Source organism: Engystomops pustulosus, chromosome 9 (genome assembly GCF_040894005.1).
Source record: "Engystomops pustulosus chromosome 9, aEngPut4.maternal, whole genome shotgun sequence".
NCBI lineage: Eukaryota > Metazoa > Chordata > Amphibia > Anura > Leptodactylidae > Engystomops > Engystomops pustulosus.
Genome location: NC_092419.1, coordinates 68,542,196 through 68,554,619, shown reverse-complemented (window position 1 = coordinate 68,554,619; position 12,424 = coordinate 68,542,196). Strand labels below are relative to the sequence as shown.

The following is a 12,424-nucleotide window of genomic DNA, read 5'->3' as shown; positions in this document are numbered from 1 at the left end:
CGGAACTTGGGATTCGCAGCCAGTATCCCATGCCGGTACTTGTCAAGCCTTAAGCCGCATCGCTGCTGCGATCCGACAAGAGCACGCACATTCAGCTTAGAATGGCCGTTGACAGCAGCTGTTCAGTTTGAACCTTCTTTTACTATCTCATAGAGAAAGTAACACAATTTTCAGGTTCAAAAAGGTCAACGGAACTTGGGATTCCCAGCCAGTCTCCCATGCTGGTACTTGCCAAGCCTTAAGCTGCATTGCTGATGCGATCTGACGAGAGCAGGCACATTAAGCTTAGAATGGCCGTTGACAGCAGCTGTTCAATTTGAACCTTCTTTTACTATCTCATAGAGAAACTAACACAATTTTCAGGTTCAAAAAGGTCAACGGAACTTGGGATTCCCAGCCAGTCTCCCATGCTGGTACTTGCCAAGCCTTAAGCTGCATTGCTGCTGCGATCTGACGAGAGCAGGCACATTCAGCTAAGAATGGCCGTTGACAGCAGCTGTTCAATTTGAACCTTCTTTTACTATCTCATAGAGAAACTAACACAATTTTCAGGTTCAAAAAGGTCAACAGAACTTGGGATTCCCAGCCAGTCTCCCATGCTGGTACTTGCCAAGCCTTAAGCTGCATTGCTGCTGCGATCTGACGAGAGCAGGCACATTCAGCTTAGAATGGCCGTTGACAGCAGCTGTTCAATTTGAACCTTCTTTTACTATCTCATAGAGAAACTAACACAATTTTCAGGTTCAAAAAGGTCAACGGAACTTGGGATTCCCAGCCAGTCTCCCATGCTGGTACTTGCCAAGCCTTAAGCTGCATTGCTGCTGCGATCTGACGAGAGCAGGCACATTCAGCTAAGAATGGCCGTTGACAGCAGCTGTTCAATTTGAACCTTCTTTTACTATCTCATAGAGAAACTAACACAATTTTCAGGTTCAAAAAGGTCAACAGAACTTGGGATTCCCAGCCAGTCTCCCATGCTGGTACTTGCCAAGCCTTAAGCTGCATTGCTGCTGCGATCTGACGAGAGCAGGCACATTCAGCTTAGAATGGCCGTTGACAGCAGCTGTTCAATTTGAACCTTCTTTTACTATCTCATAGAGAAACTAACACAATTTTCAGGTTCAAAAAGGTCAACAGAACTTGGGATTCCCAGCCAGTCTCCCATGCTAGTACTTGCCAAGCCTTAAGCTGCATTGCTGATGCGATCTGACGAGAGCAGGCACATTCAGCTTAGAATGGCCGTTGACAGCAGCTATTCAATTTGAACCTTCTTTTACCATCTTTGACAGAGAAACTAACAATTTTCAGGTTCAAAAAGGTCAACGGAACTTGGGATTCCCAGCCAGTCTCCCATGCTGGTACTTGCCAAGCCTTAAGCTGCATTGCTGCTGCGATCTGACGAGAGCAGGCACATTCAGCTTAGAATGGCCGTTGACAGCAGCTGCCTAATTTCTACTTTCTTTCACTATCTCATAGAGAAAGTAACACAATTTTCAGGTTCAAAAAGGTCAACGGAACTTGGGATTCCCAGCCAGTCTCCCATGCTGGTACTTGCCAAGCCTTAAGCTGCATTGCTGCTGCGATCTGACGAGAGCAGGCACATTCAGCTAAGAATGGCCGTTGACAGCAGCTGTTCAATTTGAACCTTCTTTTACTATCTCATAGAGAAACTAACACAATTTTCAGGTTCAAAAAGGTCAACGGAACTTGGGATTCCCAGCCAGTCTCCCATGCTGGTACTTGCCAAGCCTTAAGCTGCATTGCTGATGCGATCTGACGAGAGCAGGCACATTCAGCTTAGAATGGCCGTTGACAGCAGCTGTTCAATTTGAACCTTCTTTTACTATCTCATAGAGAAACTAACACACTTTTCAGGTTCAAAAAGGTCAACGGAACTTGGGATTCCCAGCCAGTCTCCCATGCTGGTACTTGCCAAGCCTTAAGCTGCATTGCTGCTGCGATCTGACGAGAGCAGGCACATTCAGCTAAGAATGGCCGTTGACAGCAGCTGTTCAATTTGAACCTTCTTTTACTATCTCATAGAGAAATTAAACAATTTTCAGGTTCAAAAAGGTCAACAGAACTTGGGATTCCCAGCCAGTCTCCCATGCTGGTACTTGCCAAGCCTTAAGCTGCATTGCTGCTGCGATCTGACGAGAGCAGGCACATTCAGCTTAGAATGGCCGTTGACAGCAGCTGTTCAATTTGAACCTTCTTTTACTATCTCATAGAGAAACTAACACAATTTTCAGGTTCAAAAAGGTCAACGGAACTTGGGATTCCCAGCCAGTCTCCCATGCTGGTACTTGCCAAGCCTTAAGCTGCATTGCTGCTGCGATCTGACGAGAGCAGGCACATTCAGCTTAGAATGGCCGTTGACATCAGCTGTTCAATTTGAACCTTCTTTTACTATCTCATAGAGAAACTAACACAATTTTCAGGTTCAAAAAGGTCAACAGAACTTGGGATTCCCAGCCAGTCTCCCATGCTGGTACTTGCCAAGCCTTAAGCTGCATTGCTGATGCGATCTGACGAGAGCAGGCACATTCAGCTTAGAATGGCCGTTGACAGCAGCTGTTCAATTTGAACCTTCTTTTACTATCTCATAGAGAAACTAACACAATTTTCAGGTTCAAAAAGGTCAACAGAACTTGGGATTCCCAGCCAGTCTCCCATGCTGGTACTTGCCAAGCCTTAAGCTGCATTGCTGATGCGATCTGACGAGAGCAGGCACATTCAGCTTAGAATGGCCGTTGACAGCAGCTATTCAATTTGAACCTTCTTTTACTATCTCATAGAGAAACTAACACAATTTTCAGGTTCAAAAAGGTCAATGGAACTTGGGATTCCCAGCCAGTCTCCCATGCTGGTACTTGCCAAGCCTTAAGCTGCATTGCTGCTGCGATCTGACGAGAGCAGGCACATTCAGCTTAGAATGGCCGTTGACAGCAGCTGTTCAATTTGAACCTTCTTTTACTATCTCATAGAGAAACTAACACAATTTTCAGGTTCAAAAAGGTCAACGGAACTTGGGATTCCCAGCCAGTCTCCCATGCTGGTACTTGCCAAGCCTTAAGCTGCATTGCTGCTGCGATCTGACGAGAGCAGGCACATTCAGCTTAGAATGGCCGTTGACAGCAGCTGTTCAATTTGAACCTTCTTTTACTATCTCATAGAGAAACTAACACAATTTTCAGGTTCAAAAAGGTCAACAGAACTTGGGATTCCCAGCCAGTCTCCCATGCTGGTACTTGCCAAGCCTTAAGCTGCATTGCTGCTGCGATCTGTCGAGAGCAGGCACATTCAGCTTAGAATGGCCGTTGACAGCAGCTGTTCAATTTGAACCTTCTTTTACTATCTCATAGAGAAACTAACACAATTTTCAGGTTCAAAAAGGTTAACGGAACTTGGGATTCCCAGCCAGTCTCCCATGCTGGTACTTGCCAAGCCTTAAGCTGCATTGCTGCTGCGATCTGACAAGAGCAGGCACATTCAGCTTAGAATGGCCGTTGACAGCAGCTGTTCAGTTTGAACCTTCTTTTACTATCTCATAGAGAAACTAACACAATTTTCAGGTTCAAAAAGGTCAACGGAACTTGGGATTCCCAGCCAGTCTCCCATGCTGGTACTTGCCAAACCTTAAGCTGCATTGCTGCTGCGATCTGACGAGAGCAGGCACATTCAGCTTAGAATGGCCGTTGACAGCAGCTGTTCAATTTGAACCTTCTTTTACCATCTTTGACAGAGAAACTAACAATTTTCAGGTTCAAAAAGGTCAACAGAACTTGGGATTCCCAGCCAGTCTCCCATGCTGGTACTTGCCAAGCCTTAAGCTGCATTGTTGCTGCGATCTGACGAGAGCAGGCACATTCAGCTTAGAATGGCCGTTGACAGCAGCTGTTCAATTTAAACCTTCTTTTACTATCTCATAGAGAAACTAACACAATTTTCAGGTTCAAAAAGGTCAACGGAACTTGGGATTCGCAGCCAGTCTCCCATGCCGGTACTTGTCAAGCCTTAAGCCGCATCGCTGCTGCGATCCGACAAGAGCAGGCACATTCAGCTTAGAATGGCCGTTGACAGCAGCTGTTCAGTTTGAACCTTCTTTTACTATCTCATAGAGAAAGTAACACAATTTTCAGGTTCAAAAAGGTCAACGGAACTTGGGATTCCCAGCCAGTCTCCCATGCTGGTACTTGCCAAGCCTTAAGCTGCATTGCTGATGCAATCTGACGAGAGCAGGCACATTCAGCTTAGAATGGCCGTTGACAGCAGCTGTTCAATTTGAACCTTCTTTTACTATCTCATAGAGAAACTAACACAATTTTCAGGTTCAAAAAGGTCAACAGAACTTGGGATTCCCAGCCAGTCTCCCATGCTGGTACTTGCCAAGCCTTAAGCTGCATTGCTGCTGCGATCTGACGAGAGCAGGCACATTCAGCTTAGAATGGCCGTTGACAGCAGCTGTTCAATTTGAACCTTCTTTTACTATCTCATAGAGAAACTAACACAATTTTCAGGTTCAAAAAGGTCAACGGAACTTGGGAATCCCAGCCAGTCTCCCATGCTGGTACTTGCCAAGCCTTAAGCTGCATTGCTGCTGCGATCTGACGAGAGCAGGCACATTCAGCTTAGAATGGCCGTTGACAGCAGCTATTCAATTTGAACCTTCTTTTACCAACTTTGATAGAGAAACTAACAATTTTCAGGTTCAAAAATGTCAACGGAACTTGGGATTCCCAGCCAGTCTCCCATGCTGGTACTTGCCAAGCCTTAAGCTGCATTGCTGCTGCGATCTGACGAGAGCAGGCACATTCAGCTTAGAATGGCCGTTGACAGCAGCTATTCAATTTGAACCTTCTTTTACCATCTTTGACAGAGAAACTAACAATTTTCAGGTTCAAAAATGTCAACGGAACTTGGGATTCCCAGCCAGTCTCCAATGCTGGTACTTGCCAAGCCTTAAGCTGCATTGCTGCTGCGATCTGTCGAGAGCAGGCACATTCAGCTTAGAATGGCCGTTGACAGCAGCTGTTCAATTTGAACCTTCTTTTACTATCTCATAGAGAAACTAACACAATTTTCAGGTTCAAAAAGGTTAACGGAACTTGGGATTCCCAGCCATTCTCCCATGCTGGTACTTGCCAAGCCTTAAGCTGCATTGCTGCTGCGATCTGACGAGAGCAGGCACATTCAGCTTAGAATGGCCGTTGACAGCAGCTGTTCAGTTTGAACCTTCTTTTACTATCTCATAGAGAAACTAACACAATTTTCAGGTTCAAAAAGGTCAACGGAACTTGGGATTCTCAGCCAGTCTCCCATGCTGGTACTTGCCAAGCCTTAAGCTGCATTGCTGCTGCGATCTGACGAGAGCAGGCACATTCAGCTTAGAATGGCCGTTGACAGCAGCTGTACAATTTGAACCTTCTTTTACCATCTTTGACAGAGAAACTAACAATTTTCAGGTTCAAAAAGGTCAACAGAACTTGGGATTCCCAGCCAGTCTCCCATGCTGGTACTTGCCAAGCCTTAAGCTGCAATGTTGCTGCGATCTGACGAGAGCAGGCACATTCAGCTTAGAATGGCCGTTGACAGCAGCTGTTCAATTTAAACCTTCTTTTACTATCTCATAGAGAAACTAACACAATTTTCAGGTTCAAAAAGGTCAACGGAACTTGGGATTCGCAGCCAGTCTCCCATGCCGGTACTTGTCAAGCCTTAAGCCGCATCGCTGCTGCGATCCGACAAGAGCACGCACATTCAGCTTAGAATGGCCGTTGACAGCAGCTGCCTAATTTCTACTTTCTTTTACTATCTCATAGAGAAAGTAACACAATTTTCAGGTTCAAAAAGGTCAACAGAACTTGGGATTCCCAGCCAGTCTCCCATGCTGGTACTTGCCAAGCCTTAAGCTGCATTGCTGATGCAATCTGACGAGAGCAGGCACATTCAGCTTAGAATGGCCGTTGACAGCAGCTGTTCAGTTTGAACCTTCTTTTACTATCTCATAGAGAAACTAACACAATTTTCAGGTTCAAAAAGGTCAACAGAACTTGGGATTCCCAGCCAGTCTCCCATGCTGGTACTTGCCAAGCCTTAAGCTGCATTGCTGATGCAATCTGACGAGAGCAGGCACATTCAGCTTAGAATGGCTGTTGACAGCAGCTGTTCAATTTGAACCTTCTTTTACTATCTCATAGAGAAACTAACAGAATTTTCAGGTTCAAAAAGGTCAACGGAACTTGGGATTCCCAGCCAGTCTCCCATGCTGGTACTTGCCAAGCCTTAAGCTGCATTGCTGCTGCGATCTGACGAGTGCAGGCACATTCAGCTTAGAATGGCCGTTGACAGCAGCTATTCAATTTGAACCTTCTTTTACCATCTTTGACAGAGAAACTAACAATTTTCAGGTTCAAAAAGGTCAACGGAACTTGGGATTCCCAGCCAGTCTCCCATGCTGGTACTTGCCAAGCCTTAAGCTGCATTGCTGCTGCGATCTGACGAGAGAAGGCACATTCAGCTTAGAATGGCCGTTGACAGCAGCTGCCTAATTTCTACTTTCTTTCACTATCTCATAGAGAAAGTAACACAATTTTCAGGTTCAAAAAGGTCAACGGAACTTGGGATTCCCAGCCAGTCTCCCATGCTGGTACTTGCCAAGCCTTAAGCTGCATTGCTGCTGCGATCTGACGAGAGCAGGCACATTCAGCTTAGAATGGCCGTTGACAGCAGCTGTTCAATTTGAACCTTCTTTTACTATCTCATAGAGAAACTAACACAATTTTAAGGTTCAAAAAGGTCAACAGAACTTGGGATTCCCAGCCAGTCTCCCATGCTGGTACTTGCCAAGCCTTAAGCTTCATTGTTGCTGCGATCTGACGAGAGCAGGCACATTCAGCTTAGAATGGCCGTTGACAGCAGCTGTTCAATTTGAACCTTCTTTTACTATCTCATAGAGAAACTAACACAATTTTCAGGTTCAAAAAGGTCAACAGAACTTGGGATTCCCAGCCAGTCTCCCATGCTGGTACTTGCCAAGCCTTAAGCTGCATTGCTGCTGCGATCTGACGAGAGCAGGCACATTCAGCTTAGAATGGCCGTTGACAGCAGCTGTTCAATTTGAACCTTCTTTTACTATCTCATAGAGAAACTAACACAATTTTCAGGTTCAAAAAGGTCAACGGAACTTGGGATTCCCAGCCAGTCTCCCATGCTGGTACTTGCCAAGCCTTAAGCTGCATTGCTGCTGCGATCTGACGAGAGCAGGCACATTCAGCTTAAAATGGCTGTTGACAGCAGCTGTTCAATTTGAACCTTCTTTTACTATCTCATAGAGAAACTAACACAATTTTCAGGTTCAAAAAGGTCAACAGAACTTGGGATTTCCAGCCAGTCTCGCATGCTGGTACTTGCCAAGCCTTAAGCTGCATTGCTGCTGCGATCTGACGAGAGCACGCACATTCAGCTTAGAATGGCCGTTGACAGCAGCTGTTCAATTTGAACCTTCTTTTACTATCTTATAGAGAAACTAACACAATTTTCAGGTTCAAAAAGGTCAACGGAACTTGGGATTCCCAGCCAGTCTCCCATGCTGGTACTTGCCAAGCCTTAAGCTGCATTGCTGCTGCGATCTGACGAGAGCAGGCACATTCAGCTTAGAATGGCCGTTGACAGCAGCTGTTCAATTTGAACCTTCTTTTACTATCTCATAGAGAAACTAACACAATTTTCAGGTTCAAAAAGGTCAACGGAACTTGGGATTCGCAGCCAGTCTCCCATGCCGGTACTTGTCAAGCCTTAAGCCGCATCGCTGCTGCGATCCGACAAGAGCACGCACATTCAGCTTAGAATGGCCGTTGACAGCAGCTGTTCAGTTTGAACCTTCTTTTACTATCTCATAGAGAAAGTAACACAATTTTCAGGTTCAAAAAGGTCAACGGAACTTGGGATTCCCAGCCAGTCTCCCATGCTGGTACTTGCCAAGCCTTAAGCTGCATTGCTGATGCGATCTGACGAGAGCAGGCACATTCAGCTTAGAATGGCCGTTGACAGCAGCTGTTCAATTTGAACCTTCTTTTACTATCTCATAGAGAAACTAACACAATTTTCAGGTTCAAAAAGGTCAACAGAACTTGGGATTCCCAGCCAGTCTCCCATGCTGGTACTTGCCAAGCCTTAAGCTGCATTGCTGATGCGATCTGACGAGAGCAGGCACATTCAGCTTAGAATGGCCGTTGACAGCAGCTGTTCAATTTGAACCTTCTTTTACTATCTCATAGAGAAACTAACACAATTTTCAGGTTCAAAAAGGTCAACGGAACTTGGGATTCCCAGCCAGTCTCCCATGCTGGTACTTGCCAAGCCTTAAGCTGCATTGCTGATGCGATCTGACGAGAGCAGGCACATTCAGCTTAGAATGGCCGTTGACAGCAGCTGTTCAATTTGAACCTTCTTTTACTATCTCATAGAGAAACTAACACAATTTTCAGGTTCAAAAAGGTCAACAGAACTTGGGATTCCCAGCCAGTCTCCCATGCTGGTACTTGCCAAGCCTTAAGCTGCATTGCTGATGCGATCTGACGAGAGCAGGCACATTCAGCTTAGAATGGCCGTTGACAGCAGCTATTCAATTTGAACCTTCTTTTACTATCTCATAGAGAAACTAACACAATTTTCAGGTTCAAAAAGTTCAACGGAACTTGGGATTCCCAGCCAGTCTCCCATGCTGGTACTTGCCAAGCCTTAAGCTGCATTGCTGCTGCGATCTGACGAGAGCAGGCACATTAAGCTTAGAATGGCCGTTGACAGCAGCTGTTCAATTTGAACCTTCTTTTACTATCTCATAGAGAAACTAACACAATTTTCAGGTTCAAAAAGGTCAACGGAACTTGGGATTCCCAGCCAGTCTCCCATGCTGGTACTTGCCAAGCCTTAAGCTGCATTGCTGCTGCGATCTGACGAGAGCAGGCACATTCAGCTTAGAATGGCCGTTGACAGCAGCTGTTCAATTTGAACCTTCTTTTACTATCTCATAGAGAAACTAACACAATTTTCAGGTTCAAAAAGGTCAACAGAACTTGGGATTCCCAGCCAGTCTCCCATGCTGGTACTTGCCAAGCCTTAAGCTGCATTGCTGCTGCGATCTGTCGAGAGCAGGCACATTCAGCTTAGAATGGCCGTTGACAGCAGCTGTTCAATTTGAACCTTCTTTTACTATCTCATAGAGAAACTAACACAATTTTCAGGTTCAGAAAGGTTAACGGAACTTGGGATTCCCAGCCAGTCTCCCATGCTGGTACTTGCCAAGCCTTAAGCTGCATTGCTGCTGCGATCTGACGAGAGCAGGCACATTCAGCTTAGAATGGCCGTTGACAGCAGCTGTTCAGTTTGAACCTTCTTTTACTATCTCATAGAGAAACTAACACAATTTTCAGGTTCAAAAAGGTCAACGGAACTTGGGATTCCCAGCCAGTCTCCCATGCTGGTACTTGCCAAGCCTTAAGCTGCATTGCTGCTGCGATCTGACGAGAGCAGGCACATTCAGCTTAGAATGGCCGTTGACAGCAGCTGTTCAATTTGAACCTTCTTTTACCATCTTTGACAGAGAAACTAACAATTTTCAGGTTCAAAAAGGTCAACAGAACTTGGGATTCGCAGCCAGTCTCCCATGCCGGTACTTGTCAAGCCTTAAGCCGCATCGCTGCTGCGATCCGACAAGAGCAGGCACATTCAGCTTAGAATGGCCGTTGACAGCAGCTGTTCAGTTTGAACCTTCTTTTACTATCTCATAGAGAAAGTAACACAATTTTCAGGTTCAAAAAGGTCAACGGAACTTGGGATTCCCAGCCAGTCTCCCATGCTGGTACTTGCCAAGCCTTAAGCTGCATTGCTGATGCAATCTGACGAGAGCAGGCACATTCAGCTTAGAATGGCCGTTGACAGCAGCTGTTCAATTTGAACCTTCTTTTACTATCTCATAGAGAAACTAACACAATTTTCAGGTTCAAAAAGGTCAACAGAACTTGGGATTCCCAGCCAGTCTCCCATGCTGGTACTTGCCAAGCCTTAAGCTGCATTGCTGCTGCGATCTGACGAGAGCAGGCACATTCAGCTTAGAATGGCCGTTGACAGCAGCTGTTCAATTTGAACCTTCTTTTACTATCTCATAGAGAAACTAACACAATTTTCAGGTTCAAAAAGGTCAACGGAACTTGGGAATCCCAGCCAGTCTCCCATGCTGGTACTTGCCAAGCCTTAAGCTGCATTGCTGCTGCGATCTGACGAGAGCAGGCACATTCAGCTTAGAATGGCCGTTGACAGCAGCTATTCAATTTGAACCTTCTTTTACCATCTTTGATAGAGAAACTAACAATTTTCAGGTTCAAAAATGTCAACGGAACTTGGGATTCCCAGCCAGTCTCCCATGCTGGTACTTGCCAAGCCTTAAGCTGCATTGCTGCTGCGATCTGACGAGAGCAGGCACATTCAGCTTAGAATGGCCGTTGACAGCAGCTATTCAATTTGAACCTTCTTTTACCATCTTTGACAGAGAAACTAACAATTTTCAGGTTCAAAAATGTCAACGGAACTTGGGATTCCCAGCCAGTCTCCAATGCTGGTACTTGCCAAGCCTTAAGCTGCATTGCTGCTGCGATCTGTCGAGAGCAGGCACATTCAGCTTAGAATGGCCGTTGACAGCAGCTGTTCAATTTGAACCTTCTTTTACTATCTCATAGAGAAACTAACACAATTTTCAGGTTCAAAAAGGTTAACGGAACTTGGGATTCCCAGCCATTCTCCCATGCTGGTACTTGCCAAGCCTTAAGCTGCATTGCTGCTGCGATCTGACGAGAGCAGGCACATTCAGCTTAGAATGGCCGTTGACAGCAGCTGTTCAGTTTGAACCTTCTTTTACTATCTCATAGAGAAACTAACACAATTTTCAGGTTCAAAAAGGTCAACGGAACTTGGGATTCTCAGCCAGTCTCCCATGCTGGTACTTGCCAAGCCTTAAGCTGCATTGCTGCTGCGATCTGACGAGAGCAGGCACATTCAGCTTAGAATGGCCGTTGACAGCAGCTGTTCAATTTGAACCTTCTTTTACCATCTTTGACAGAGAAACTAACAATTTTCAGGTTCAAAAAGGTCAACAGAACTTGGGATTCCCAGCCAGTCTCCCATGCTGGTACTTGCCAAGCCTTAAGCTGCATTGTTGCTGCGATCTGACGAGAGCAGGCACATTCAGCTTAGAATGGCCGTTGACAGCAGCTGTTCAATTTAAACCTTCTTTTACTATCTCATAGAGAAACTAACACAATTTTCAGGTTCAAAAAGGTCAACGGAACTTGGGATTCGCAGCCAGTCTCCCATGCCGGTACTTGTCAAGCCTTAAGCCGCATCGCTGCTGCGATCCGACAAGAGCACGCACATTCAGCTTAGAATGGCCGTTGACAGCAGCTGCCTAATTTCTACTTTCTTTTACTATCTCATAGAGAAAGTAACACAATTTTCAGGTTCAAAAAGGTCAACAGAACTTGGGATTCCCAGCCAGTCTCCCATGCTGGTACTTGCCAAGCCTTAAGCTGCATTGCTGATGCAATCTGACGAGAGCAGGCACATTCAGCTTAGAATGGCCGTTGACAGCAGCTGTTCAGTTTGAACCTTCTTTTACTATCTCATAGAGAAACTAACACAATTTTCAGGTTCAAAAAGGTCAACAGAACTTGGGATTCCCAGCCAGTCTCCCATGCTGGTACTTGCCAAGCCTTAAGCTGCATTGCTGATGCAATCTGACGAGAGCAGGCACATTCAGCTTAGAATGGCTGTTGACAGCAGCTGTTCAATTTGAACCTTCTTTTACTATCTCATAGAGAAACTAACAGAATTTTCAGGTTCAAAAAGGTCAACGGAACTTGGGATTCCCAGCCAGTCTCCCATGCTGGTACTTGCCAAGCCTTAAGCTGCATTGCTGCTGCGATCTGACGAGAGCAGGCACATTCAGCTTAGAATGGCCGTTGACAGCAGCTATTCAATTTGAACCTTCTTTTACCATCTTTGACAGAGAAACTAACAATTTTCAGGTTCAAAAAGGTCAACGGAACTTGGGATTCCCAGCCAGTCTCCCATGCTGGTACTTGCCAAGCCTTAAGCTGCATTGCTGCTGCGATCTGACGAGAGCAGGCACATTCAGCTTAGAATGGCCGTTGACAGCAGCTGTTCAATTTGAACCTTCTTTTACTATCTCATAGAGAAACTAACACAATTTTAAGGTTCAAAAAGGTCAACAGAACTTGGGATTCCCAGCCAGTCTCCCATGCTGGTACTTGCCAAGCCTTAAGCTTCATTGTTGCTGCGATCTGACGAGAGCAGGCACATTCAGCTTAGAATGGCCGTTGACAGCAGCTGTTCAATTTGAACCTTCTTT

General features: G+C 45.6%; 55 pseudogenes; all 55 read right to left on the bottom strand.

Moving 5' to 3' along the window:
- Window positions 1-183: 183 nt before the first annotated feature.
- Window positions 184-302, bottom strand: LOC140095367 (5S ribosomal RNA; annotated as a pseudogene).
- Window positions 303-372: 70 nt separating this feature from the next.
- LOC140081710 (5S ribosomal RNA) lies at window positions 373-491 on the bottom strand (annotated as a pseudogene).
- Window positions 492-561: 70 nt separating this feature from the next.
- LOC140081032 (5S ribosomal RNA) lies at window positions 562-680 on the bottom strand (annotated as a pseudogene).
- A 70-nt stretch (window positions 681-750) lies between these two features.
- On the bottom strand, window positions 751-869 carry LOC140081709 (5S ribosomal RNA; annotated as a pseudogene).
- Window positions 870-939: 70 nt separating this feature from the next.
- Window positions 940-1,058, bottom strand: LOC140081031 (5S ribosomal RNA; annotated as a pseudogene).
- Window positions 1,059-1,128: 70 nt separating this feature from the next.
- Window positions 1,129-1,247, bottom strand: LOC140091294 (5S ribosomal RNA; annotated as a pseudogene).
- A 70-nt stretch (window positions 1,248-1,317) lies between these two features.
- LOC140101133 (5S ribosomal RNA) lies at window positions 1,318-1,436 on the bottom strand (annotated as a pseudogene).
- Window positions 1,437-1,506: 70 nt separating this feature from the next.
- On the bottom strand, window positions 1,507-1,625 carry LOC140081708 (5S ribosomal RNA; annotated as a pseudogene).
- Window positions 1,626-1,695: 70 nt separating this feature from the next.
- On the bottom strand, window positions 1,696-1,814 carry LOC140091274 (5S ribosomal RNA; annotated as a pseudogene).
- Window positions 1,815-1,884: 70 nt separating this feature from the next.
- LOC140081707 (5S ribosomal RNA) lies at window positions 1,885-2,003 on the bottom strand (annotated as a pseudogene).
- Window positions 2,004-2,072: 69 nt separating this feature from the next.
- On the bottom strand, window positions 2,073-2,191 carry LOC140081030 (5S ribosomal RNA; annotated as a pseudogene).
- A 70-nt stretch (window positions 2,192-2,261) lies between these two features.
- Window positions 2,262-2,380, bottom strand: LOC140101132 (5S ribosomal RNA; annotated as a pseudogene).
- A 70-nt stretch (window positions 2,381-2,450) lies between these two features.
- LOC140092625 (5S ribosomal RNA) lies at window positions 2,451-2,569 on the bottom strand (annotated as a pseudogene).
- A 70-nt stretch (window positions 2,570-2,639) lies between these two features.
- Window positions 2,640-2,758, bottom strand: LOC140092624 (5S ribosomal RNA; annotated as a pseudogene).
- A 70-nt stretch (window positions 2,759-2,828) lies between these two features.
- LOC140087955 (5S ribosomal RNA) lies at window positions 2,829-2,947 on the bottom strand (annotated as a pseudogene).
- Window positions 2,948-3,017: 70 nt separating this feature from the next.
- On the bottom strand, window positions 3,018-3,136 carry LOC140101131 (5S ribosomal RNA; annotated as a pseudogene).
- Window positions 3,137-3,206: 70 nt separating this feature from the next.
- Window positions 3,207-3,325, bottom strand: LOC140090012 (5S ribosomal RNA; annotated as a pseudogene).
- Window positions 3,326-3,395: 70 nt separating this feature from the next.
- Window positions 3,396-3,514, bottom strand: LOC140096285 (5S ribosomal RNA; annotated as a pseudogene).
- Window positions 3,515-3,584: 70 nt separating this feature from the next.
- LOC140086340 (5S ribosomal RNA) lies at window positions 3,585-3,703 on the bottom strand (annotated as a pseudogene).
- Window positions 3,704-3,773: 70 nt separating this feature from the next.
- LOC140078555 (5S ribosomal RNA) lies at window positions 3,774-3,892 on the bottom strand (annotated as a pseudogene).
- Window positions 3,893-4,151: 259 nt separating this feature from the next.
- LOC140097702 (5S ribosomal RNA) lies at window positions 4,152-4,270 on the bottom strand (annotated as a pseudogene).
- Window positions 4,271-4,340: 70 nt separating this feature from the next.
- On the bottom strand, window positions 4,341-4,459 carry LOC140081029 (5S ribosomal RNA; annotated as a pseudogene).
- Window positions 4,460-4,529: 70 nt separating this feature from the next.
- Window positions 4,530-4,648, bottom strand: LOC140092542 (5S ribosomal RNA; annotated as a pseudogene).
- A 70-nt stretch (window positions 4,649-4,718) lies between these two features.
- Window positions 4,719-4,837, bottom strand: LOC140082140 (5S ribosomal RNA; annotated as a pseudogene).
- Window positions 4,838-4,907: 70 nt separating this feature from the next.
- Window positions 4,908-5,026, bottom strand: LOC140095975 (5S ribosomal RNA; annotated as a pseudogene).
- A 259-nt stretch (window positions 5,027-5,285) lies between these two features.
- LOC140086121 (5S ribosomal RNA) lies at window positions 5,286-5,404 on the bottom strand (annotated as a pseudogene).
- A 70-nt stretch (window positions 5,405-5,474) lies between these two features.
- On the bottom strand, window positions 5,475-5,593 carry LOC140092474 (5S ribosomal RNA; annotated as a pseudogene).
- A 259-nt stretch (window positions 5,594-5,852) lies between these two features.
- On the bottom strand, window positions 5,853-5,971 carry LOC140098502 (5S ribosomal RNA; annotated as a pseudogene).
- Window positions 5,972-6,230: 259 nt separating this feature from the next.
- On the bottom strand, window positions 6,231-6,349 carry LOC140085603 (5S ribosomal RNA; annotated as a pseudogene).
- A 70-nt stretch (window positions 6,350-6,419) lies between these two features.
- LOC140095019 (5S ribosomal RNA) lies at window positions 6,420-6,538 on the bottom strand (annotated as a pseudogene).
- Window positions 6,539-6,608: 70 nt separating this feature from the next.
- On the bottom strand, window positions 6,609-6,727 carry LOC140101130 (5S ribosomal RNA; annotated as a pseudogene).
- A 70-nt stretch (window positions 6,728-6,797) lies between these two features.
- LOC140091151 (5S ribosomal RNA) lies at window positions 6,798-6,916 on the bottom strand (annotated as a pseudogene).
- Window positions 6,917-6,986: 70 nt separating this feature from the next.
- Window positions 6,987-7,105, bottom strand: LOC140081028 (5S ribosomal RNA; annotated as a pseudogene).
- A 70-nt stretch (window positions 7,106-7,175) lies between these two features.
- On the bottom strand, window positions 7,176-7,294 carry LOC140096063 (5S ribosomal RNA; annotated as a pseudogene).
- A 259-nt stretch (window positions 7,295-7,553) lies between these two features.
- On the bottom strand, window positions 7,554-7,672 carry LOC140101129 (5S ribosomal RNA; annotated as a pseudogene).
- Window positions 7,673-7,931: 259 nt separating this feature from the next.
- On the bottom strand, window positions 7,932-8,050 carry LOC140091273 (5S ribosomal RNA; annotated as a pseudogene).
- A 70-nt stretch (window positions 8,051-8,120) lies between these two features.
- LOC140092622 (5S ribosomal RNA) lies at window positions 8,121-8,239 on the bottom strand (annotated as a pseudogene).
- A 70-nt stretch (window positions 8,240-8,309) lies between these two features.
- On the bottom strand, window positions 8,310-8,428 carry LOC140091272 (5S ribosomal RNA; annotated as a pseudogene).
- Window positions 8,429-8,498: 70 nt separating this feature from the next.
- Window positions 8,499-8,617, bottom strand: LOC140092621 (5S ribosomal RNA; annotated as a pseudogene).
- Window positions 8,618-8,687: 70 nt separating this feature from the next.
- On the bottom strand, window positions 8,688-8,806 carry LOC140092895 (5S ribosomal RNA; annotated as a pseudogene).
- Window positions 8,807-8,876: 70 nt separating this feature from the next.
- On the bottom strand, window positions 8,877-8,995 carry LOC140101126 (5S ribosomal RNA; annotated as a pseudogene).
- Window positions 8,996-9,065: 70 nt separating this feature from the next.
- LOC140090011 (5S ribosomal RNA) lies at window positions 9,066-9,184 on the bottom strand (annotated as a pseudogene).
- A 70-nt stretch (window positions 9,185-9,254) lies between these two features.
- On the bottom strand, window positions 9,255-9,373 carry LOC140086665 (5S ribosomal RNA; annotated as a pseudogene).
- Window positions 9,374-9,443: 70 nt separating this feature from the next.
- Window positions 9,444-9,562, bottom strand: LOC140101125 (5S ribosomal RNA; annotated as a pseudogene).
- A 259-nt stretch (window positions 9,563-9,821) lies between these two features.
- On the bottom strand, window positions 9,822-9,940 carry LOC140097701 (5S ribosomal RNA; annotated as a pseudogene).
- A 70-nt stretch (window positions 9,941-10,010) lies between these two features.
- LOC140081027 (5S ribosomal RNA) lies at window positions 10,011-10,129 on the bottom strand (annotated as a pseudogene).
- A 70-nt stretch (window positions 10,130-10,199) lies between these two features.
- Window positions 10,200-10,318, bottom strand: LOC140092541 (5S ribosomal RNA; annotated as a pseudogene).
- A 70-nt stretch (window positions 10,319-10,388) lies between these two features.
- On the bottom strand, window positions 10,389-10,507 carry LOC140082139 (5S ribosomal RNA; annotated as a pseudogene).
- Window positions 10,508-10,577: 70 nt separating this feature from the next.
- LOC140095973 (5S ribosomal RNA) lies at window positions 10,578-10,696 on the bottom strand (annotated as a pseudogene).
- Window positions 10,697-10,955: 259 nt separating this feature from the next.
- Window positions 10,956-11,074, bottom strand: LOC140086119 (5S ribosomal RNA; annotated as a pseudogene).
- Window positions 11,075-11,144: 70 nt separating this feature from the next.
- On the bottom strand, window positions 11,145-11,263 carry LOC140078554 (5S ribosomal RNA; annotated as a pseudogene).
- A 259-nt stretch (window positions 11,264-11,522) lies between these two features.
- Window positions 11,523-11,641, bottom strand: LOC140098501 (5S ribosomal RNA; annotated as a pseudogene).
- A 259-nt stretch (window positions 11,642-11,900) lies between these two features.
- Window positions 11,901-12,019, bottom strand: LOC140101124 (5S ribosomal RNA; annotated as a pseudogene).
- Window positions 12,020-12,089: 70 nt separating this feature from the next.
- On the bottom strand, window positions 12,090-12,208 carry LOC140101123 (5S ribosomal RNA; annotated as a pseudogene).
- A 70-nt stretch (window positions 12,209-12,278) lies between these two features.
- LOC140091150 (5S ribosomal RNA) lies at window positions 12,279-12,397 on the bottom strand (annotated as a pseudogene).
- Window positions 12,398-12,424: the final 27 nt, after the last annotated feature.